This window comes from Acromyrmex echinatior, chromosome 9 (genome assembly GCF_024713525.1).
Source record: "Acromyrmex echinatior isolate Ae372 chromosome 9, ASM2471352v2, whole genome shotgun sequence".
NCBI lineage: Eukaryota > Metazoa > Arthropoda > Insecta > Hymenoptera > Formicidae > Acromyrmex > Acromyrmex echinatior.
In genome coordinates, this window is record NC_141860.1 from 1390620 (window position 1) to 1417141 (window position 26522).

The window sequence follows — 26522 nt, forward strand, 5'->3', positions numbered from 1 at the left end:
ATTTGCTAAAACACTTTGAATATGATATACTTACATATATTTCATAAACGTACAGCATCGTACAAAAATTATGCATGTGACTATTGATTGTGTAATGTATGTTGTATATATATATACTCGTATACACACACATATATATATATATATATATATACATATATGTATAACATATATATTATATAGGGTGTCCAAAAAGATTCCGGATTTAGGAGCTGAATATAAAGGTGACTATAACTAATCGTAAAGGAATGTGAACTTGTATCAGCATGCATAGTACGCCAAAATATAATGCGTTGCCCTATGATTCATGTTCTATTATTCAATTACGACCATCCTTGTGCTAAGGCTATTACATAACGTTTTTAGAAAAAACGTTTCAGACAAAAGTTGTAAGGTTTCAAAGAAACTATTTACTGATATTCAGTTTTTTTTCTTCATTAGTTTCTTTGTTTCGGTTATGTCAAGCAATTAGCTTTTGATTCCATCATGACAATGCATCTATTTGCATTTCTTTAATTGCAGACGCAAAATTCTATAAATTGGTTCCGTAATTGTATTTCACCAAATTTAATAATCGAAATGCTTCTGCCAATAAATTAAAAAAGTCAGTCCACGATAAACGCCTCTGACATTTATCTGTAACTAGCCAAAGCACGATTTACGACTGTGGCATTTTGTTATAGCTAGCCAGCTCACAATTAACGCCTCTGACAGTGAATTAAATGTAGTCAGCCCACGATGAACGCCTCTGACATTTGTCTATAACTAGCCAAACCACGATTTACGGCTGTGGCATTTTGTTATAACTAGCCAGCTCACGATTAACGCCTCTGGCACTAAATTAAAAATAGTCAGCCCACGATGAACGCCTCTGACATTGGATCATAATTAGGCAAAGCGCAATTTATTGTTATAACAATAAATTTAATCATATCACTTGTATGATAAATAAAAGTGATATTTTCACGAATAACATAAAGATGCTAACCTTTCTCATTCTGGCTTTATAGGGTGCCAACAAGAAACACACATCACAATAACCAATTTTGGCCTTCTAGAGTGCCTTCCAACAAGAGACACAGTGCGACACGGTGTATCATTACAATTTTGTTCGATAATACAGGGTGGGCCATCTATTGGTACGTTTTTAAAAATGCGATCAAATGAGCATACATTGATATTTTTTATTAATTTTTTTTTTGTTGTGAAGCTAAAAGTATCCGCGTCAAGAATGAAAAACGATTTCGTTCATGTGGCTCCCTCTACTGGCCTTACAGTATGCCATTCGGTCACCCCAATTATTAATGACATTTTGGACTACCTCGGCGCCAATTTCACTCAAAACAGTCGTAATATTGTTTTTCAAAGCTGGAATTGTCTCTGGATTATCCGCATAACATCGGTCTTTAACGGCACCCCACAGGAAAAAGTCCAGCGGTGTCAAATCGCAGCTACGCGCAGGCCAATTGACATCTCCTGAACGGCTGATTATGCGGTTGTTGAACTTGGTGCGCAGAAGGTCGATGGTAAGTCGGCTTGTATGGCATGTGGCGTCATCTTGTTGAAACCAAAGATCGTCCACATTCATAGTGTCGATTTGAGGCCATAAAAAGTTGGTCAACATGGCTCTGTAGCGTTCGCCATTGACGGTAACGGCGTTTCCAGCATCATTTTCGAAGAAAAATGGGCCAATTATGCCACCACTCCAAAATCCACACCAAACTGTGACTCTTGGAGGATGCATTGGTCTCTCTACGATTGTGTGTGGCTGTTCCGAGCCCCAAATCCGGCAATTTTGCTTGTTCACATATCCGCCGAGATGGAAATGAGCTTCGTCCGAAAAGATGATTTTTCGACCAAAATCGACGTCATTATTGAGCTGGTCTATAGCCCACACAGCAAACTGATATCGAAGCGGATGGTCATTTGCTTTCAACTCCTGAGTCATCTGGATCTTGTAGGCGAATAATCCGAGGTCTTTGTGCAGTATTCTCCTCAGGCTGGTGCGACTAATGCTCAGTTGCTGCGATCGGCGTCGAGTTGAAGTCGTCGGATTCTGTCTCACACTTTGGGCCACAGCCTCAATATTCTCGGGTGTGCGCACTGTCCGAGCTCTGGGACCACTTCTGTCATCCACTAACATCCCTTTCTCACGAACTTTCCTCACCAATTTGCGTATAGCTCCTTCGGTGGGTGCTCTATCACGACCCATATTTCTTTTCAAAATTCGTACAGTTTCGGCGACACAGCACTGACTTTGAAAATAAGTTTTTAAAATTTCAAAACGCTCTTCAAGAGAAAACATGTTGTTTCGTGCCGCGGACGGTATGACTAATAAACTGTCAAAATTTCGGGTCTGTAGCTCGTTCGGTGTTGCCATACGACGAAATTCAAAAACGTACCAATAGATGGCCCACCCTGTACATATAGAAGATTATTAGAGAATATAATTTCTTATATAAGAAAATTATACTGCGAAAGAAATGAATTTTTTTGATTAATCTATAAAATTAGTAACCAAAAAATATTCATTCAGCATTAAAACACGAAATAAGTATTACAATAGAAGTGATACAGAGTTGTATCGGGAGACCTTAGATTTACATGCTGAATACTTTGGCGAGAGTAACACACAGGCTGCGCGCGCGCGCGCACACGCACACACACGCACGCACGCACGCACACGCACACGCACGCACGCACGCACACACACGCGCGCGTGCGCAGGTACCTACACACACGATAGACTTATAAGATAGTCGGAGCATTCATATAAGAGAAATTGAAGACAGCATTAAAGGACAGCTCTACTCCAAACTAGAGACCCTCTAATCAGAGTCGCGATACGAGACAATTTGAGCCGACTTTTGTATGCAGGGTAATAGTTTTAACAAAATCGATAACAGTGAGTAAAATATATTAGTATTTTTGTTTAACCTTAACGCCACGTTAATTTCTCTCTATTGTCGGTTTTGTTAAAACTATTATCCTATTACATTAGTGATGCATTTTGATACGAGAATCTCGGAATATCATCTCAGAACTTCTCATGTCATTAAAAGTACATTTTTGAGATTATCATATATCATTTGTTTTTTTCGTCTCGTCTCGTCTTGACATATGTATGGTAATTATAATTATATAATGTACTGCTTGGTTATATAAATATTTAAAATAAATGAAATGAGGTAGTCGATATTTTTGAATGTCTCGAGATAAAATTCAGGAATCTTGAAAAGCAAGAATATCGGCCCATCGAGATGAGAAAATTGTATTAATCATTTGTTTAAATCTCGTATCGGTATTTTCTCGGCTCGAATGCATCACTACCCTGCATACAAAAATCGGCTCAAATGTCTCTTCTACTCCAAACATAGTTGTTTCTTTCCTTCAGAATGAGTGGTACAGAACCAACCAGCTTAAATTACAACGCTTGGACGTCTATCTTCGTTGCTCTCGGCTACTTCCCGACACGGCAACTAATCAATTCATTACTGGAAAAGAAGAGAACTACTCCGCGACTATTTCTCTCTCTTTCTATCAAGTCTTCAGCTTCTCTTGTACGAATGCTGCTATCTTATAAGTCTATGGCACGCACACGCACATACTGTTAGGATTTGAATATAGAGACGGATAGATTAAAGCTTCACAGCTTTATTTGTACATATGACATATCCAGCGGGAGATCAAGAATCGATTAATGGCGATAGAAAAAAAAACAGAGAACCAGTAATAATCAAGATAGGAAATTCGACCTCAATTAGCAAGTGATTGATCGAGCATGGTTGGACCTAAAGACATACTCTCAACACTCTCTCTCGAACGTATAAATGTTGCTCAGTTTTCTGTTATTTTGAACTCCAATCAGTTCCAGACATCTATGGTGTTTGTCTCCGGTATCCTTTTTATAAGGAAGTCTTAAGGCGGGCATTCTTTCGGTGGGCATGTACTCAATCTCCAGCAGGTCATCCTTCAATGCATCTTACGAAGTACTAGCTACGCTCCTCGATTGTCGTTCATTAAGCAGATTCGTGCGGGATCGAAAAGCCCGACTTCCGATGTAAATCCATGTAAGTATAAGGCCTCCTTTGTGGCTTCAGTCAGTGTCATGTATTCTGCCTCGGTGGAAGAAAGGGCGATTATACGTTGCTTTCTGAATTCTCAACTTATGACGACGCCATTCATATCGAAGACGAATCCAATGTAGAATTTACGATCCACTGGACATTCTGTCCAATCGGCGTCCACGAATCCCTCCAAGCCTGTCTTGCTTTTGCCTGTCTTGCTTTTGATATGATTCCAAAGTTTATCCCTTTCAAGTACCTCTTCGCCGCCAAAGTTTATTCCTTTCAAATACCTCTTCGTCGCCTTCCAATGATCCTCATTATGAGGGTATTGAACTGACTAAGACAACTAACAATATGCAATATATTTGGCCTCGTCGCAATTGCCAAATAGTTTAGAGTGCCTATGAGTTCTTGATACGGTCTCGTTTCTTGGGCCTGGTTTGATTTGATGTTTCTTATCTAGTTTCCTCCTTATCTAATTTCATGCCTGCCTCGACGGGAGTACAAACGGGGTTGCAGTCTTTCATTCCGAAACGTAAAATTTCTCGGATGTAGCCTGATAGAGAAATTGCAATATAGTCTCTGCCCCTGGTGATTTCAATTCTCAGGCAGTAATGTATGGTTCCTAGATCCTTTACATTCAATTCCTGTAACAAACCTTTTCATATAAAGTTTAAATCGTTTTCATTGCGATAAAATATCAAAATGTCGTCTACATATACTAGGAGTAACAGGGGTTTCTCTTTTCGTCTGAGTTGATAAACGCATGGATCAGAGTTGGCGTCAAACCTATTTCTCGAAGTTCTGATTTAGTTTTTTGTATCATTAGCAGCCGGCTTGTTTTAAGTCATATAAAGCTTTTCGTAGACGGCAAACCTTGTTATTATGAGCTCTTCCAGCATTCTCTCCGCTTGGATTTCTAAGGCATTTTTACTGTCCTTTCCAGATGTAATTTTCTTCAGATTTTCCGTGAGTCGTTAGAGTAATTCTATGTATATTTCCTCTTTGATAGTACCGTGTAGCTAGGTCGTCGTGATGTCCATCTGTTGTATCTTTAAGTCGTGCTGAATTGCTAAGGTTAGTAGCATGAGTAAAAACCGCAAGCGTGCGACAGGTGCAAAGATGTTGTAGTAGTCAACCCTTGGACGTTGAGCGAATCCTTTTGCGACGATTCGAACTTTTCTTCTTTCTATACGTCCGTTCGCATTGTATTTGTTCCTTAAGACTATCCGATGCTATGATAGTTGTTGGGTCGATCGATGATTTTCCGTGTGCCCTTTTTCGATAGACTGGCTAAATTCGCCTCTTGTTCATGTATAGTTCGATGTCTCGCCATTCGGTATATGCTCGACTTCTTTGCTAATGGTTTCGGAGCAGCTGTCTCCTTTTTGTAGAAGTATAATATATTTTGCGTTGGCAACCTGATTTTCCCGTAAATAGTTTCCTGGGTCTTCCGAAGCCTCTCTTGGGAATATATTGGAGTTATCGACGATAACATTAGGTTCCTCTTTCTCCGGTGTCGTATTCCTCTGGCCCCGTCTTCCAATTCCTTTTCGCTTCCGGGATCTATGTGAAAATCACAAATGTGTTAGTGTTTCCTTTGAATCTTTGACCAATTATTTGCTAGGATTCTTTTGTTCGTCAATTTTGATGTTTAAGAACGCGTAAGATGATCATTCTCTGTTTAATCGGAACCATAGCCTTTGGATGAGTCGTCATATCCGAAAAAAGTGCATCTTATTCCTCGAATTTATCTTTGTTGGGTTCTTTCGAATACATATGCGACTTTTCCGAAAGTTCGCATGTGTTCCACGCTCGGACGTTCCTCATACCATAACTCAAAGGTTGTCCCTATTAATGTTTTTGTGACGCATTGATTTCTGATGTAATTCGCCATGTTCACAACTTCCATCCAGAAGAGAGTTTCGACTGCGTCATTAAACACCATGCCATTTCCATGAGCATGCGTTGTTCCTTTCCGCTACTCTGTTTGATTGAGGTATATAAGGTATGATTAATCTTCCTGTGATACCTTCCTTTTTTTAGAAATTTGTCGAATTTGTCGTTACAAAATTCTCGACCGTTATCTGATTGTACTTGATTTTTTGTCTGATCTATTTCTCGATAAGATTCTTAAACTCTTTGAAGACTTGCAAAACTTCGTTCTTCTTTTGTATAAAGCGTACTACCATTCATTATGAATAATCGTCTGTGAATGTTAAGACGTATCTTGCTTTTCCTTTGAATTCATTCCGTATCAGTCCGCATACGTCTGCATAGATAATTTCCAGCAATTGGGTCTCTGTGAAGGTTTTTCGAATAGTGCTGTTAATTTAGCTTCCGAGCAGATTTCGCACGTGACGTGATTCTCATCTTTTTTCAAGTGAAGTTCGTATACAGCCTCATTCTTGTTCATTTCCAAGAGATCGTCGTAGTTTAGATGACCGAGTCTCTCGTGCCATGTTATCTGAGACTTAAGTGTTTTTTCTGTACGGGCCGATTTCTTGTTTGATTCTCGAAATAAGAGATTTTCCTTCCAGTCCGCAACGAAGGATCTTTATTCTGTCGGTATTCTTTCTTCCTTTTTCTTTGATGAATATAACGTTATTCCCGGCGTCGGTGATCTTAACAACGGAGATCAAATTACTGCGAAGTCGGGGATGTTTAATGCATTTTCCAAACTAACGGTTCTCGTTGTGTTTCCGTTTGTAACTGTGACCTTCACTGTTCCCTTGACCTTTATTTGAGATGTGGTTGGCTAGGTTAAGATTCATGCTTTCAGGGTTCGAAATTTTTTCAAATTTGTTTTTGTCATGACACAAATGTGAAGTGCATCCGCTGTCGAGACACAACGCATTGTCTTTTGGGTTATTCCCTACAGAATATGAAATGGTATTAGTGATAGAAGTGAAGAAAGCGACATCCTCACTAACGGCTGCTTTTTTCTTGGTCTTCGTGTTTTTCTCATGTCTGTCGCGACAATCTATAGCCTTGTGATCAATTTGGGGACATCTATGACATCTATATTTAAATATTTCACCTGAGCGGAGCTTTGCCTTATCGATGGCTTTATCAATGGTCCTTCTTTTGGTTTTCTTTTTCGAGCAAACATGGTCGTCATCTTGGTTTCGTTGTCTCCTGGCTACGCTTTCGTCAAGAATTTTAACTTTCAGATGTTCAGAGTTAGGCAATGTGTCTCTCGACTCAATGGCACACTTAAAATTCTCGAAGCTATCTGGTAGGCTATGTAACAATATTTGTTTGCAATTCAATATTGACCTCGATAACTGATAATTTGTCGAAATCTAAAAAAACCATCAAAAAAATTCGTCGACGTATCGTTATACGTCGTCATGGTCATCAAGTCGATGAGTCATTAGCCGTTTCCATAATGATACCTTTTTCGCAGGGCCTTTTGACTTAAATATCGATTTCAATTTCAACCAGATTTCATGGGCTGTTGAGTAATGTCTAATTTGTTTGAGTTTTGCGTCGTCGATTATGAGATATAGGTTAACCTTTACTCTTTTCCTTCTGCCTTCCAGACTATTAAGGATCGACTATTCGGCTTCTTGTGCCGGTTTCTGTCCACTTGCATAGGCTCACATTTTGTTCTTCGTCATCAATAGACTCAACTTCAAGTAGCAAGCAATTGGTCGAGCACTACGATCGGACCTAAAGACGTACTCTCAATACATACACACACAAAATATGTTTTTATAATTATGAAAATAATTACAATAATAAGAAAATTTTATTAAAGCAAAAAATTAATAATTATATAAAGATTATGCGTTTCGCGGGTTTTCTTCGTGTCTAGATCCATTCTTGGAATACCAACGTTTCGTGAACCTTGTGTAGTCCACTTCATCAGGGTGAGAAGCAGCCTGATACTCAACTGTTCCTTCGGGCCGTTCCTTTTATATTACGCTATTTATTGGAGTGGTTAAACAGTGCTCTCTTAGTGGGATGAGGTCGGAGGAGACTTCATGTGAGGCCTTTATTATATTTAATGTGTCTTTTATTGAGACTTGTGTGAAAAGGGATTCAAAACTTACAAGCAGATCTGTGGAACGTAATAGGATTTTTTGGATCTTTTGTATGAAGTCCGTTGAGTTGCTTATGTGGTCAACCTACTCGGATAAAAGAACACCAACGTGATGTCAGGCTAAAACACGTCACGCAGTCAGCATTATCGGAACACAAAATCGAAACAGGACATCAAATATTGTTTGACAAAAGGACCACAATAATCAACATTACATCATACTTTCCAAGAAAGTATAGAGAAGTCATGGAAACAAAACCCATAACAATCTAAGTAGAGATAATGGCTACAATATAAAATATGGAAAACCATTCTCCTGGTTATTGAAGACCGACCAATTTCCCCCACAATTCTTTTCTTTCCCCTCACCATTCCAACAAGTAGCGTAATATAAAAGGAACGGCCCGGAGAAACAGTTCAGTATCCTTTCCCTGAAGTGAACTGCAAGGTTCACGCAACGTTGACATTTCAAGAATGGATCTGGATATGGAGGAAACCTGCGAAACGCATAATCTTTATATAGAAAGCATCCCAATAGAAGCCTCAAGAAAATAAATATCAAGTTATATAAAAAATATTTTAAAGATATTTTTTAATATTCAGGGTGTTTTAGAACAAACGTTTATCCTTAAGATAACATATTCCTGACACAATTCTAAGACAATTTTTTCTTGCCAAAATTTTATCCAAAATTTTTGAATAATAAGAGAAAATAATTGAATGAATTACGGGTTGCGTACGGAAGATAGACAGAGGCGGCGCAACTCGTCATCCAACACTAGAATGAGTATAAAGAGAGTGGTGCCAATGCATGTGCCTAATGCTGATTGGCTCCGCCATTATTCCTTACTGTTAATTAGAAAGAATACAACGTTAAAGAAAGAAAAAGTTAAAATTGTCCAATATACATGTAGGACACCAAATAGCGACTTCCGGCTAAATGGCGATACTCTCTTTATACCCTCTATACCACTCTATCCAACGCCAACGCTCAGCTGTGCGCTACGCGTGAAACGCGTATATATACGTTTTCTTTCCCCTTCCCCCTTCCCCCTCCCCTCTTTCTCTTTCTCCTATCTTGTAGAGATGTTTTCATACCGTAACCAAGTTGGAAGAAAGCAGGATAACTTCATGACCGTAAATTCCAACGAGATTCTCATAAATCCACACACTGGATACAATATAAGTCTTTCAAATTATATGATATTAAGAATCTTATTTTAGATCGCATGTGTGAGAAATACAATACTAGAAAAATCCCTATTATGGTCGAAGCTGGATCTTTATTGCTTTAAATAATTCAATCTTGAATTACTAATAGGAGTATATACTGGGTGCGTCACCAAAATCCGGACAAATCGAACAATTTCTTTAAATAAAATGTTTTTAATGGAAAATTAAATATTATAAAAAATTCTTTTACATGGCACTTAGGGGATCCCTGTAGAGCACAATTATTCCGATATATCCCCCCTTCCCCCATTAGCTTGAATGATGGCCTCTAGTCTCGGTTTGAAGCGTTCGCATGCACGCTGTAATGTAGCATTGTCCATGCTGACGAATGTTGCCTTAATAGCGTCAATAGATCCTTAATGATGTCACATTGGTATGCCGAGACTTGTTTGTGACCGTTTCAACTACGCTTCATACGTAATAGTCTAAGGGATTTAAATCTGGGCTGTTGGGAGGCCAGAATGGGAGTCAAGGCGAGCAACTCGGCTTATTCTGGCAGTCTCAGGGAGCATCTGTCGTATCTTTATTGTGCACGATTTGTATCGAAAGTTCTCTTCGGCAATTCGACGCATTGTTGGCTCGCTTACACCAACACTCGATGCTAATTTTCGTAACGATTGCGCTAGGTTATCCGAAATCAGCGCTTGAGCCTTTTCAACGACTGCGGGAGCGTTCATCGAGCGTCCTCACGGTGCGTTCTTTCGAGTGACTCTTCCTCACTGGCATATTGGAACCTTCGTTGGACTGTTCTAAAATCGTATATTTTGTCACAACATCATAAACGTTGATCTCGGGTATCCAAAAAACCGAATTATTTCTGTTGTTGAGCGCCCAGCGCGAAGACCTTCGATCGCGGTTTTATACTCCGCACTTGGTTTCAACATCGCGGCCATTTTGAGAATACTGTTTACTAGAAGACTGTTTACTAGAAGCATCAAGCTTTCTTGGACGCTAACAACAATCTCTAGCGGAGGCACAATATAGCGGAAAATTTAAATTGAAATTTGTCCGGATTTTTATAACGATCCTGTAGATACTTGCATATATAACACATGCACATTGTAATCTTTTAGAACTGCGCGCCAAATTATTTTTCCGGGCTATAAATGCAATTGAAACTGCTCTAGTAATCGCGAATTAAATTGACAAGCAATTTAATAATTTGATGATACTATCAAGCATTTTATTATAAAGATGTTAATATATTGAAACTATTAATAAATTTATTGCAAAAAATATTCGGCCAGGACTTGAACATATCTTTTGTATTCCGTGCAAAGTCTTTAGATTACCGAGACTTTAGTAATATTCTTCGCAATAATCGGAAATACATACAATAAGGATCTTTTACATTAATTGCATTATATATCATTTTTCATGCACATTTGATCGATTTACAAACAAATAACAATTCGTTATTATTAATCACTATCCATACAAAAAGTTTTCAGAAATATTTCACAAATATTTCAACTGAAAAGTGAAACATTTCATAAAAATTGCGAAATATGTCTGCAATATTTCTGAGACAGCTCTGGAATAGCAAAATGTATGCGATTTTTGCACATGAAACCTTGATGAAATGTTATGGAAAAAATCTGCAAATCTTTTTGAAATAATAAATAATAAATAATCTGTTTGTCAACAGATGGCTCCAGCAGTAAGTGAACAGTTTTATCGTGATGGTATACGAGCTCTGCCAGAAAGATGGGAAAAAATAATAGCTAGCGATGGGCAATACTTTCAATGATTCATTTGTAACCATTTTTTCACAATAAAGTTGCATTTTCATCAAAATAACAGCGAGAACTTAGTTGCGCATCTACTAAAGGTTTCAGCTACCTCTAGTACTACAAAAATGATATTTAAAATAAGTTGTACTGTGTAAAGTTGATACCGAAGTGTGCACACAAATGTTTTATACTATAACAATGCTACGAAGAGTAGCACGTTTCATTTGTGAAAAACTTCACTCATGATGTCATTGCGTCGAAGAACATTATTCCCGGTTTTCACCGCGAAAATCAATGAAAACTAATACGTTAACTCATACGTAATGTTTAATATCTTTAGCCGTGAAAAGTAACATATTTTATTTTATATCGCGAAAACTAATATGTTTGATGGTTTGACTGTGAAAAGTAGTTTGTTTTATACCGCAAGAAGTAATGTGGCTGTGGACTATCCTTTGAGAATTTCAATGACTGTCAAAGGTTAGAGATAGAAATACTTATACCAATGATTTTATTTTTGGTTCCAAATAGTAAAATGAATACTCCATTGTTATTGTTGCTTTTTAGTTGTATAATTTTATTTAGTCTACATTTTTACAATCTTAATTAATTAATCTAATTTTAAAATTAATTAATTTTATTTTAATATTACGAACATATACAGGGTGTTTTTTTAAGCCCGATAGATTTTTTTAAGCCCGATAGAACTTAAAATTGTAAAAACTAACACAAAAATTAAATTATAATCAAAAAATTTTTTAGTCGAAAGATCAATGCATGGCATTAACATTTGAAAATGATTTCGGGCATATGGCCACCGCGGCTATTTAATTTAATTTTTTGTTTTATTTTTACAATTTCAAGTTTTATCAGGCTTAAAAAAAAACACCCTTTAGATGAATGAAAGAATGAACGGATGAACGAATAACTAAACGAACAAAGAACTAAATCAATCAGCGGTAATGTTTCTGTAAAATGTATGAAATTCTTTTGGAATAAAGCCCCAGGATATCATATTCATTAAGGTCTTTCTTTTTCTTTAAACCCAAAGAAATTTTTCGATTATATGAGTTTTTAAGCTTATAAGCGCGAACTTCTTGAATCGTTACATTTTTCTTTAAAATTTTCATCACCTTCGATTCATGATCAAATTCATACGTTACACCAATGAATTATCCGTCGGGTCGAAACTTATCTCTTTAACGCTCGTTATTGACCGAGCGCCAGTTGAAAAATCTTAAAAAGTTTGATAAATCTTAAAAATCCATTATTTCATTTTGAAGTCTTTCTTTGATTATACGGATTATTATTAAGTTTTGCTTCTTGCATTAATCGACACTATTCTTGTTGGATGTAAACAGATTTATGTTTGCAGTATTTTCTAATGCGAGCGTGCATTGAATCGCCATCATTTTGCGTGTGACCAACTTCAAGAAATCTGTAATGTATTTTTAAAAACACTTTTTAATTTTAAAATTTTCAGTTATTTAATAATAAATATATACATTTTTATGTTATTTTTTATTTTTAGGATTATGTACTAAATATAATTACATAAATGTAGAACAAAAAAATATTATTATGTTTGATAATAAAAACCAACCTGTGAATAATATTTATGACAAAATTAACTGCAGTCTTATAAAACATACTAAATACCATTTTGTTTCGGTTTTGCCCGTCACAATTGTCGCTGTACAATACAGAAAAACTCCTTTACATTCTCAGATTTCATTTTTTCATAAATGAAGCTCAAAAATGATGTAATTTCATTTGCGCCACGATTACCTACTGTTTCATTCCATACATTGCACCAACCGTGGTGATTGGCCATATCATATATTGTAAAATTCCAAACACATAATTTGGACATATAATATAATACAATGGCCCAATATCTGCCCGCGGAGTTGTCAAAATTTTTTGTAAATCAAAATTTATAGTACAAATTGATGAATCGTCTGTGGCTCTTTGCTTGTCTGAATTCATAAATTCCCTTGCCTTTCGTTATTGTCGAGGTGTTTTTCTTGCATGTCTTTTTTTTTGCTCTTTTTCATTATCGGAAAGATTCAAATAGGATTCACACTGTTCACACCTTAAAATAAATATTGATAATCGACATATAAATTATTTGTTAAAAGAAAGAACAAATAAACTAACATATAGGTGAATGAAAGAACGAACCGATGAACGAATGAATAGACGAACATATGAATAAATTAATGAATGAATAAATACAAAGGGTTTTAAAATTATGAGATCCGCCTTCCCCATTATCCAACTATGTCCAAATATTTTTCATGTTTTTAAAGAATTAATAGTATTACTTGTTCTTTTTTGAAAGAATCCATAGTTAAATTCTATATTAAAAATTCTCTATTAAAAATTGATAGATACATTTTGCACACATAATTCTTTTCATCCAATTTTTTCATCCATTTCTTCTTCGAACATTCTGTACATTTTTTATACACTCAGCCCCTCTTCTAGATATTTCCTAGACGTGTTTTCCTGGCTATAATGTGAGTCAATTAATTGGAAAGGACATGATATGATCGCGTGCACATTTTTTTAAACTTTCAGGAACTGTGAAAGGCCGATTTTTGTGTTTGTCACGTTTACCAGATGCGATTACCATAGTGTCCTTTGAAGACTTTTTCTTCGCATCGGCTGTTTTTTATCCACTGATAAGAGATGTCTATTTTTACGAATTAAAATTATGTAAATTATTTTTAATGGTTTTAATTAATATTATTATATGTATTATTTTATAATTATTTTTGATATTTTATATTATATTATTATTTTATAATTTTATAATACTATTTACGATTTTTATACTAAATTATTTTATGATATTTATAAAATATTTACCTAGACTATTCAGGAACATTGTTTTGTACTTCGACTGGTCTACCTGCGGTGAGCAGTGAAAAAGCGTGGCTGTTTTTTTTTAAATTCGTCGCTCTTATAATTTTCTTCCTTAGAATTATTTTGTTTTGTACATGCCCAATTATTCAAACATTCTCACTGTTTAGTACGATCACCAAGTACCCAGAATTGCATAAATGCCTTTTTACGGTCATCCAAACGGATTCGGGTGCAACATTTAAATCGACATTTATTATCGCATCCATCCCGCATTTCTCTGGCACGTATTGACAATCCCTTCCTGCTAGTACCTTCAGTGCCTGAACTTCGGGCTCTTTTTGCCGCAACATCAATCCATTTATGTTTAATTTTTTTGCGCGTAACATTCTTTGGTTAATTAATTCTTTTGTTTTTCCTAACGATAAATTTGTTGGAAGATACAATTGAAGAATCAGAATGATTTTCTGAATTTTGTATAATATGATCACCTGAAGGACCAGCACAATTTTCAGAATTCCATATAAAATTATAATCCGATGTGCCAGAACGAATTTCAAAAATCGGTACAATATTGCCATTATCATCTACAAATATAAATAATAAAAATCGTTCATTCGCTGATTCATTAATTCATTAGCGTGTTCATTCAATCATTTGTTCATTTATAGATTATAACAATTCATTATATTGCTTATTTATATGTTATTTAATTCACACATACGTTCGTTCGTTCCTTCCTTCTTCTCTTGCGAAATCACTATAATTAAAATTTTCTTTTCGAATCACTTGAAATGCCATATTTGTGTCCCACCAATAGAAAACTGATTTTTTTTGCGAATTAGATACTCTAATAATTGTGTTTAAATTATATTAATTAATTAAATATTTATATACTTTTACAGTCGTTACTACTTTCGCCGCTCATTTAAAAACAAAGAAAAATTTTGAAAATTTATTTTGGACGAAAAGGAGACTCCACTTACGTAAATAAAAGGTTTCTATAAAAACTCGTTTCTATAAAAAAAGAAACATGAAGTGTATCAAACAAGGAAAGATTCAGTACAAATTTCACGACGCGATACAGGCCGATATTTCATAATCGATTTTTGCGTCTAAGACTGTCTTAAGTACAATCTTAAGATGTCATTAGTCAATCCGAGGACTGTATTAGTATCTTAGACAGTTATTTAAGACAGTTTTAAAATAAAAACGGACTATGAATGCGCTCCATGTTTAGCGTTTCACAGTTGACAGCCTTTATTGTCCAGGCGACATTCGTAGACAGAGAGCGCGGAGATTTAAAGAGACACCGGCCAACTGCACACATCATGTTATCCTTCCACAATGGGTAATATACATTAGGTTTCACGATATAATTTTATAAATCATACTTCTTTTCGTGATCAAACGTTAAAACGAATTAATTTTTGCGACATAAAATGTTACTTTTCGTAACGAAACTTTAAACATAATAAGTTTTCGCGTTTAATAAAGTGAAACACCTTACTTTTCATGGTTAAACGCCTTCAAATGTTGGAACGCATTATAGTTTTCGTAATATAAAAAGAAACGTGCTACTTTTCGTAGCAAAACTTTCAAATATATTTTACGATATAAAATAAAACGAGTTATTTTTCGCGGTTAATCACTTTGAACGTGTTTAATTTAAAGGGAAACGGGCTATTCTTTGTAGTAAAACGTTCAAACATATTAGTTTTCGCGATATAAAGCGAAATATGTTACTTTTCGCGATTAAATGCGACTAATGCTGAAACGTATTAGTTTTCGTAGTGAGGACCGAAACGTGATAATATTCGTCAATTAAATTGAAACGTACTTCTTTTCGCGGAATCATGTAATATACTGTTTTTCGTAAAACAAATGAAACATGATAATCTTCGTAGCGGGCATCGATAACTCCCGTAAAGACCAACAAAAATAACATCAATGTTATAATTTCTCACTCAATATCAATATATTAAAATAAATATATTAATGCCAGTTACATAATTGCGTGAAAAATTATAACATTATTGATGTTACGTTAATGATAGTTGACGGGATAGATAAAACAAAATTGGTATGGTATCTTTCCTTATAATTTTTTGTTAGCCAATGCAGAATAATTCTAATTAATGGAAATGAATCTAAAAGAGGTACACGTTAGAGAAAAATATCTGTTTTATGAACTATTATTAACGTAACATCAATATATTATAATTTTTTACGCAATTATGTAACCGTTACATATACTCACATTATATTGATTTTAATATATTGATATTCAGTGAGAAGTTATAACATTAATGTTATTTCTGTTGGTGTTTACGGGAGTCTCAGATAACATTTCGTGCAAAAGCAAAGCAATGTAATTTATTTGCTGATACTTGTTATCGTAATATTGCTATCGTAATGGCAAAAACATTTGCTAAATAAAATTTTGCTTGCATGTTGTCATAATTTTGCCAAATTAATTTGTACTTTTGATAATAAGCAAAATTGCCATTTGTACTTTTGATAATAAGCAAAATTCTTCAATTTTAAGCTTCAATTTTATCGAAATATTGTCATAATCAAACATTTTTACCACAACTGTTGCCACAAAATTACTGTAAAGTTACTCTATTATAGTTTGTGTGGTTCTTTGCAATATTGCATCAAATGAGGACTCACCTTGTTAACAAATTGTTTGCAATATTTTTAAGCAAATTTTTTGCCAACAAAATGTTATCCAGGGTTATAGTGTAAAACATTTATATGCACGTACTAATCTCACGTAGTACAGCGGATTTTGAAGATTTCCAATCAGGATTTCCGGCAGCATCAGCATATTTTTGTTTTAATTTAGGATCTTGGGCAATATCCATCTTTATTAGAGTTTATGCATCTGGCGCACTGCACCTGGTAAACATTTTATAATATGCACAAAATGTGAGCAATTCTGTTCAGACATCTAAAAAATGTAAAAATTCGTAGTTTTTCATGTATATATGTACAATAAAGAAAGGAATACTTCCAAGATTAATATGTACTGCTTATAAAGATCTCACTAATTGTAAAATTGAGGAGAAGATTGTAACAACAAGCAAAAAGATTTGAAGCATTCGTAGAGAAAGATGCTATTGTAGAATCTTCAAGTAGTAATCTTTTAGTATCTTATTATATATTAAACACGGTCAAGTTTTTCTAATTAAACAAGCCGAACTGCAACTTTTGCAGTCGTCTAACCTATTAAATAAATGCCATATGCCTTAGAACATACACAGTGCGACAAATATGTTCCCGGACAAGGCCTGAAAATCATAATTGAAACGACATATGCATATTTTTTGGTTTTATTATTCAAAATATTCTCCTCTGGCTTCAATACACTTGTTACAGCGATTCAATAGTGATTCAAATGCATGTTCTAGCTCAGTTTGTGGAATTGCCTCTAGTGCCTGTGTGAAGCTGATTGGATGGTCGGAATGTCATCAAAAAAGCGTCCTTTCAATTTCAATTTCAATTTTGGGAATAATGAGAAGTCGCAGGAGGCCAAATCAGGTGAATACGGTGGATGGTTTAACACAAAGACACGATTTCAAGCCAAACATTGACGGACAATCAATGAAGTGTGACTCGGTCACACTTCGGTCGGGTGACTCATTATCATGCAACAAAGACTAATCTTCTGGATCACGATATTCGGGGCGAATACGATGAATTCTGCCCATCAATCGCTTTAAAACTTCGAGATAATATGCATCAGTAATTGGCCAGTTGAAACAAACTTTTTGTGGATAATACCTTTGCTATCAAGGAATGTGATGAGCATTGTCTTGATTTTTGATGGAACTTTTCGTACTTTTTTTGCTTGTGGTGAATTTTTTGACTTCCATTCCGCACTTTGACGCTTAGTTTCTGGATCATATTGAAAGCACCATGTTTCATCATCCGTAACAATTGATTTTAGGAAGTTTGGATTATTTTCTGCGGCTGCAACGATGTCTCTGGAATAATTGATTCTCGCTGATTTTTGATCGCTTCTTAATGTGTGTGGAACAAACTTCGCATAAACCTTCGTTTTACCCAAATCTTCATGTAATATGATTCGAATCGTTTCTCTACTGATATTTAAAGCCTCCTCCATCATTTTTAGTGATGCATTGCGATCGTTTGCAACAAAATCACGTACTTTTTCGATCATTTCGGGTGTTCGAACTGAAATTGGCCGTCCTGATTTTTTGTCATCTTCAAGAGTCTCTCTGCCTTCCAAAAAACGCTTATGCCACTCAAAAACAGCTATACAATCTAAACATTGACTGCCGTAAACTTGTTGCATCGATCGGAATGTTTCTGATGCACTTTTACCAAGTTTTGCGTTAAATTTAATCACTGCTCTTTGTTCCATATTAAAATTTCTACCTCGACCAAAATTTTGTTTAACATGAACTGTCATATCTTCGTTATATGTCAACCAAAATGAATGAAACTTTGACAGATGAGCAAAATGTTCAACCTTTAAAATGCATGTTTGAACGCACAGATGTCGCCACTGGTTGCTGAGATGTGGTTCGTGTCCGGGAACATATTTGTCGCTCTGTGTATACATCCATATTCATAATCCTTCCTTATTTTAAGGGTGGAGGAAACCTCCATGAAGGATTCCTCGATTCTCCAAGACTTCTTTGTTTCATAAACGGATCTCAAATATCCCTTTCCGAAGTAAGGAATATTTTAGGGATTTTAGTAACCTAATGAAGGCATAAAGTATATACAAATCTAATATCATGAATTACGAAAGGTTCTAAAGGCATTATTGATTAAATAAAGTCGTCATAAGTATTTTGCAACAATAATGAATAAACATAAAACGAATTCGATTGAACGCACTGATGTGCATTAAAACTGCCGTACATACACAAAATAACGTAAATATATATTTATAAATAAACATATAAATCGATTAAATCATGAAATACTCAATACATTTTATTATATTATACTATTAGGTAAAATATGTATTTCGTAATTCGAAATATTTATATTTTATTTTTATATTCAAATTAAATCAATGTACAACGGCTTTAATATGCATCAGTGCTTTCAATCGAATTCGCCACAATGTTTATTATACGAAGGAGAAAATTTTGGTACAGCTTATTTCCGAAAAAAAGCTATCAAAAATATTTATCGATGCGACAGATTTAAAAGCTATCGAAGATAAAAAAATCGGTGTGACGAACTAAATTTCCACTTGTAAAACTAAACACAGTTCTCGAAGTCAACGTACTTTTGTAGTTTGTGATGAATGAACTTTATTCAGCTTGAATATTCACCGCGCACGCAATTGTATGGAGCATGGACATTACAATCTACGATCATCATCTCTCCATCCTTGTCAATCTTTTCGGCTTCAACCGAATGTACAACGATTATAGGTCTTTGCTTCTTCCTGTAGTATATGTTCTAAGTGCATGTCACCATCATGGCTTTCTGGCTTTGATGACCGCGTCCAATCAGAAGAGACCGGGTCACGTGATGTAATTTGTCACTTTCTCCTTGTGAGGCTCGTGAGGCTCTATAGTCATTTACAGTGAGACGCGCATATTTCAAGTGCATAATTTTAATTAAATATGGAAATACTATATTTATATTGAAAATTAATTATATGTATAATTAAAATGGAATGCGTAAATATTATAACAATAAATAATGATTGGAATTGATTCCTCATCTCGATCATAAAAAGAGGGTACCCGCGGTATAGGGAAGTCTCTGTCCTAGAGATGGAATCTCTGAAACCAATAAATTCATCTAGAATATGATGAATATGATCTATCGCCCAATATCAAATTCTACTTTCTTATCAGAAAGAAAAGTTGAAAAAAATCATGTAAAACATTACTCTAAATTACTTTTTATTTGAAGTTTTGTGTAGTAATGAAAGTGGAAGTGAGCAAAACAGAGAAGCAAGACAGTAAAGGTAAGTTTTCACTATTTCAGCGATAAAAAAAGATCACGTAGTCAAAATTGACGCTTGATATTCGTCAATTTTGATTATGTGATCTTTTTTATCACTGAAACAATCGATTTGAGCAGCTCGTGAAAATTTACTTTAAGAATAGAGAAAGAAAGTCATTGGCATGCCCGGGCTTGAACAGTAATAGTCAAGATTAATTGGAAGTAAAACTTCAAATATGATTTTTTCAACTTTCCTTGCCAATAATGAAGTGGCGTTTAGTATTGAATGATATATTTCATTATACTGTAAATAAATTTATCAGCTTCAGAGATTCCATCTCTAGTGCAGAAACTTTCCTGGGTATTCTTTGAATAAGTAAATAATATTGTATATATAAAGATCCGTATTCAGAACGCGCTTGTACAATGTTAGCGCGCTAATATGCTATAATTTACGTAACACATACTGTAGAATTTTAAAAATAAAAGCGCGTTCTGAATGAAGACCATTATGTTTAAGTATATATACATTTACGTTATGATTACATATAAATAAATAAACAAAATAAATAAATAAATAAAATAAATATATATATAAATAAGTGAATAAATATTAATAAGTCAGATTACTATTTTTCTTTTTTTAAGTATTTTAATATTTCAAATCATCTTCATCTCACAAATTAAAATATTTAATAATTTTAATAAAATATACTTTAATATTTTAACATTTGAACCAATTAATTGTTCTTTACGCGGTGACACGCGTATATATTTTGAATGTAATATGTTAAATGGAAATAGAAATACAGTACTTATATTCGAAATTATATTAATTAATATAACATTATAATAACAAACAATATTATTTATAATAACGTGTAACAGTAAAAATAAATTATATAAAATATAAATAATCTGTTAAAAGACTAAATATAAAAATAAATAAGAATACTAACAAGGGAAGTTTTATAACTGTCTGGAACCAATTTAATTCTCCATAAAATATATTGTAAAACACGAAAATCTAAGAGACACGTATTTTTTTATACATGCCCTAACTCATGTTTAAGGCGTACACACCTTTGAAAAAAGATTATTTTTCTTTCGAGCCGAATATCGGAAGTATAAAAGATAAAAAAAAATTGTTTTAATAAAAATTGTACGGTTTTAAGAGTACTTAAAGTTATAAAAAAACAAATTAAAAAAATTTTTTTTTGTTTAACAAAATATCTCCACCATCCGTAATTTTCAATTTTTTTTTTACGAAATTAAAGATTATTTTTTTACAAATTCAGCCATCTGTAATAAAGTTATATTACGACATACCATTTTCGAAAATTAATTATTAACGCTTCCGTATATATATTATGCATGCTTATATACGTAAGTAATTGTCGTTGGAATAACATATATGAAAAGATATCTCAAGTAAAATTTGTATAATTTTTTACACGTGTGCGTATTTAGATTTTGTAAATATATATTTTTAAGATATATATATATATATATATACATATATATATATTAGTTGTTGGAATTAATTCGTAGCGTTTTACAAGTGATAGGAAGTACTTTCATTAATGTATTTTTTAATGCTCATGTGAAATAAATAACATTCTTTCATTAAAAAACGCTACGAATTAATTCCAACACCTAATATATATACACACATATATAATGGATTTGGAATAAAATTGTTTTTAATTTGTATTCATGGAAGAAATTAAATTATGTCAAAGAAATAATAACAGAGTTAATATGAATATATATACACATATTAACCCTGTTACTATTTTTTTGACATAATTTAATTTCTTCCATGAATAAAAACTAAAAACAATTTTATTCAAATCCATTTTTTTATAATAAAATTATTGTATAAGATTGGTATTTTTAAAAAATAAATTTTTTAAAAATTGTTGCATTTAAAATTACATTGAATTGTTAGAAAATCTCACGTTTGAAGAATTCGTCACGTGTAAAAAATTGTACAAATTTTACTTAAAACATCTTTTCATATATCTTATTGTTCCGACTGGAACATCTGAACTGGAAACATCTGATGATCTATCTGTAGCTCGGGAAGTAATTGAAAAAAGAAATTATATCGCAAATAATTTGTAAATTAAGTATATAAAGTAATGAAAATAAGATTAAAGTATACAAAGTAAACAAACATATGTAAATAAAAATGAAAATTTATTATTAATAATATTACATAGTTATATGTTCGTAAGAAATTGTTTTAAAAGTTCATTTCTTTCTCTGTGAATCGAATTGTTTTCTTTTTGTTAACTGTTCTATCGCTTTTATTTGTTATGTGTTCTATCGCCTTTTCAACTGTAACCAATTTTTTTTTCACATTGGAAACCTCCTTTAAATCTTGTCTTTTTTGGCCACTTTTTAATGAAGTACAACGTCCGGAAACTGAATCTGACATTTCTGCTGAACTCGGCCTATCATTTAAATATTCATTTTCTAAAGTGCAATTAGAATTTCTATTATTGACATCGATATCTAATTCTATAAATGAACCAGCAGCAATCGGATGAGACAATGGCGAAGATCTTGCATTCGAATGTGGACACAAAGTAGAAAGAGTGCAGTTTATTAAGAGATTACTTGGAAAAAGCGTGGATCGGCTGAAATTTGTTGAAATGTTGCTTGGTCTTGACACAGTTATAAATGCCTAGTCTGTGACTTGACTCAACGAAGATATTGTCGAACCGAAATTTATGAAAAAAAATTTCTGCTCAATAGGATGACGTCCGTTCCCGCAACATGTTGAAGGAGCGATGCGGAATGTACGCCATTCAGCGGATAATTCCGTAGTGCTCTTTACTGCTGAATGCGCCCATTAATAAAAAGTGGTTAGATAATAACTGAATGGTAATTTATATGATATAAGTTTATGTATATATTCAAGATAAGTATAACAAATGGACAGTGTATGACAATATAAGAATATTCATGTAGCAGTTTTATGTTCAGTCAGTAGTTTTGTCATAATCATATCTGTGCAATTTGTTAAATTGTTTTTATATTACGATTCAAAGCCAAGTTTAATCTTTGAAAATGATTATCAATCCGCTTAATGTTGTTAGACTTTTATTAGCATCTATAAGTTTAATATATCTAATAGAAACATCAGTAACTCAAGCAGAAATAGGATTAAAAGAAAATATACAAAAATGTGGGAATTTTTAATGAAAAGATATAACAGTACACTATAAATATGATCTAAAAAAGTAGTTCTTTTATTAAGTAGTTTATACGTAGATAATCGAGAGTAAGCAGTTCTTGTAAGTTATAAAAGAGAGTAAAAGAAAAGAAAGGGCTCTATATATGTGTAAAACAGAAAATAACGTCATCTCTACACAAGAAGAAAGAAATATTTTGTTTAATATTCAACAAAAAATTATTACTGGATATCATTTTTTACTATAATGGGTACTATAATAGAATACTATAATGGTACTATAATGAATACTATAATAGAAGAAACCTATCTTGAGATTATCAAGAACTTGATAACCTTATAAACTACGTAATTCTGAAATAAGAAGATGATGAAGAAGCATGGAGTGAAGATAATTTAAATTCTCATCATCAATGTTCAAATGATGACGCAGACATTGACAGTTCTTATAAAAGACAAGTTGTTGAGTATTAGCGAAATGGGGACATTAATGAAAAAAATAAAAACAAAAAGAAATCGTACGCTAAAATCAGTACAAAATTTATAAGAGTTTCATCTGAATGTCAATTAAGAAGAGCAATTCAAGTGGAAATCGTATAGAAAAATTATGTTACATCTCCAAATTTATACATGATGAATTTACTGCAGCTGTTGAATTAGGATTCATAGTTCATGATATTGATCTACAAAGGTGGGCTCTACAAGCTCAAGAAGAAATAGAAATTTAAATCCTATATTTAAAACATCTCACAGTTGGATATTAACATTCAAACAGTCTCACCGAATTGTTTCGAGAAAAATTACGAAATTTGTAACTAGAAGAACAATAGAAAATTGTATTAAGTTGCAAAATACAGCTAATGATTTTCTTAAAACAGTGAAACCACTTATCGAACAGTTCGGATCTGAAAATGTTTTTAATTCTGATCAAAGTTTCCAATTGAAAATTCATTCTAGAAAGTCATTGGCTAATGGAGGAATAAAGAAAATAGAGTATGTTGTGTAATCTATACTATCAACAACACATTCATACACCACATAACCAATAATATCGTGTAATGGAAATTTATTATTTATCACTTTTTTGTTGTATTAAAAGAAATTAATGATATATTTGGACTAAGAGTACAAGAAACCTTATTTATACCAATAAATGTTATCATAAAAGCATCGAAATCTGGTAAAATGACTTCAGGTAATTAAATAAATTTCTTTTTACAATACATTTTCAGATACTGTTTTACTATTAAAAAATAAATATAAATTTGCATAAACGAAATATTACAACTTTGCTTCTGCCGTTTTCCTATAGATGGCTTTAGCGGTAAGTGGTGGTCGAAATAAATAGATCATAGACGTCATACAATAAACTTGTTGCATCTGTTAACATAACCCCATAGAAACAATAGTCGATTTGTGTTTGCATCATAATGTTATTCTCGATTGAAAATGTCAATTTACGAGCCAAATTCTCGTCATTTGCGGGAGGTTTTAATTTTCTGCTTCAATATGAAGAAATCTGCGGCTGAGGCTCATTGAATGCTTTCAAATACTTATGGTGAGGCAGCTATTAGTGAAAGAATGTGTCGTGAATGGTTTCAACGCTTCAAGATGATGATTTTGACGTCGAAGACCGGCATAACGGTGGAAGAGAGAAGGTTTTCGAAGATGCAGAATTGGAGGCATTACTTGATCAAGACTCGTGTCAAAATCAAAAAGAATTGGCACGATCATTGGGAGTGACTCAACAAGCTATTTCAAGGTTTCATGGGAATGATTCAGAAGTAAGAAAAAATTGGGTGCCGTAAGTAGATATACTAGGCGGGTTCTAATCCAGGGGCTAGAGGGGAATGCGAGGTGCGGGGAAGTACTTGTAGGCGCGGGGGATACCTAACGCGGGGGAAAGAGGGGAAAGGTCTAGGCTCCTACACAATAGGGCTCCTACACAATAGGGTCCTTTTTTTGTTATCAAAATTTGACCATGTTTTTCTTTAAAAATGCATTGATAATAAAGGTTTGAATTTGACCATGACATATTTTTCTTTTCTTTAAAAATGTATCGATAATAAAGGCTTGCATGTTAGAGAAAGATAGAGCGTGCGTGCTATTATATAAGTGAAGAAAGGATGGAAGAATTAATAGAGTACGAGTTTCTTTTGTATGATAGTTTTTTCAATTTTTATGGTTTTTCCAGGCGCGTTGAGGCAAAGGATGGGAAGTAAAAGACCATACACATGAAATAAGGCGAACAAAAAATGTTTTATTTACATCTTATTACATCGGTTTTTGTACTTATTATAAACTAAAGCTAATAGTTCGCAATCGATGAGCTGATGTCCATTGAAGATGTCGCTATCACATATAATGTTCTCAGATGCGATGTTGGAGAATCGCTTATAATAAAGGGTTGCATGTTAGAGAAAGATAGAGCGCGCGTGCTATGAGTGAAGAAAGGATGGAAGAATTAATAGAGTACGAGTTTCTTTTGTATGATACAGTTTTTTCAATTTTTATAGTTTTTCCTGGCGCGTCGAGGCAAAGGATGGGAAGTAAAAAACAATACACATGAAATAAGATGAACAAAAAATGTTTTATTTACATTTTATTACATCGGTTTTCGTACTTATTAAAAACTAAAGCTAATAGTTCGCAATCAATGCGCTGATGTCCATTGAAGATGTCGCTATCACATATAATATTCTCAGATGCGATGTTGGAGAATCGCGTATACTTGGTATCTACCGTATCGACGAATCGAGCTAATCGTTCGAACGTTACATCGATACACCCGTTCAGTCAAACATACGGCGTAGCGTCGTTTCAGTCATCATAATGCGTACGGATGAAGAATCGAGACGTACGAGCGTAGCATCGTTCAGCATGCAAACACTGACGGTTAACGATCCAACGCTTATAAAATTATCCTTGTATTCGTTTCGAAACAGCTTGTAAATATTTCCTCGCTGCTCGTAGAGGCTCTTCCACGTTTCGAGAGACAGCGATAGTTCGTGTCCGCGATGATCTCCAAGGGCGATCTCCACCTAACTCGGTGGGCCAACATTGATTCCAATTTCCAAAAATTTGTAGCCCGTATTCGTCAGATCGTAACGTCTGCTCAGTAAACGCACCGCACGATGCTCCGTACTGTGTACATACATAATGTTAAAAAACGTTTCTTTTGTGTATAGAATGTTGAAACTTACATGTTATATTCCTTCTTCACATCGTACGATGCACTGTTCTCTTTAGCATACATTTTTTCAGCCGTTCGTACAAGCGGGTATCGTAAACGTACTGATTGCATCCGTGTAAATGGTAATACTTCTGGAATCGATAAGAGAAGACAGGTCCTCCCCCCTCTTTCCAAGAATTTCGAACATGTTGCGACACATTTTATCAAGCCTTTTTACGTATTTTCTTTGTCA

At 33.9% G+C, this 26522-nt stretch overlaps 1 protein-coding gene and 1 pseudogene across 2 annotated transcripts in view; both read left to right on the forward strand.

The window, feature by feature from the left end:
- LOC105155036 (uncharacterized) overlaps positions 1-26522 on the forward strand; it is a 342981-nt gene that overhangs the window by 85504 nt on the left and 230955 nt on the right. The window lies entirely within an intron of this gene.
- Positions 19875-24654, forward strand: LOC147908477 (uncharacterized; annotated as a pseudogene).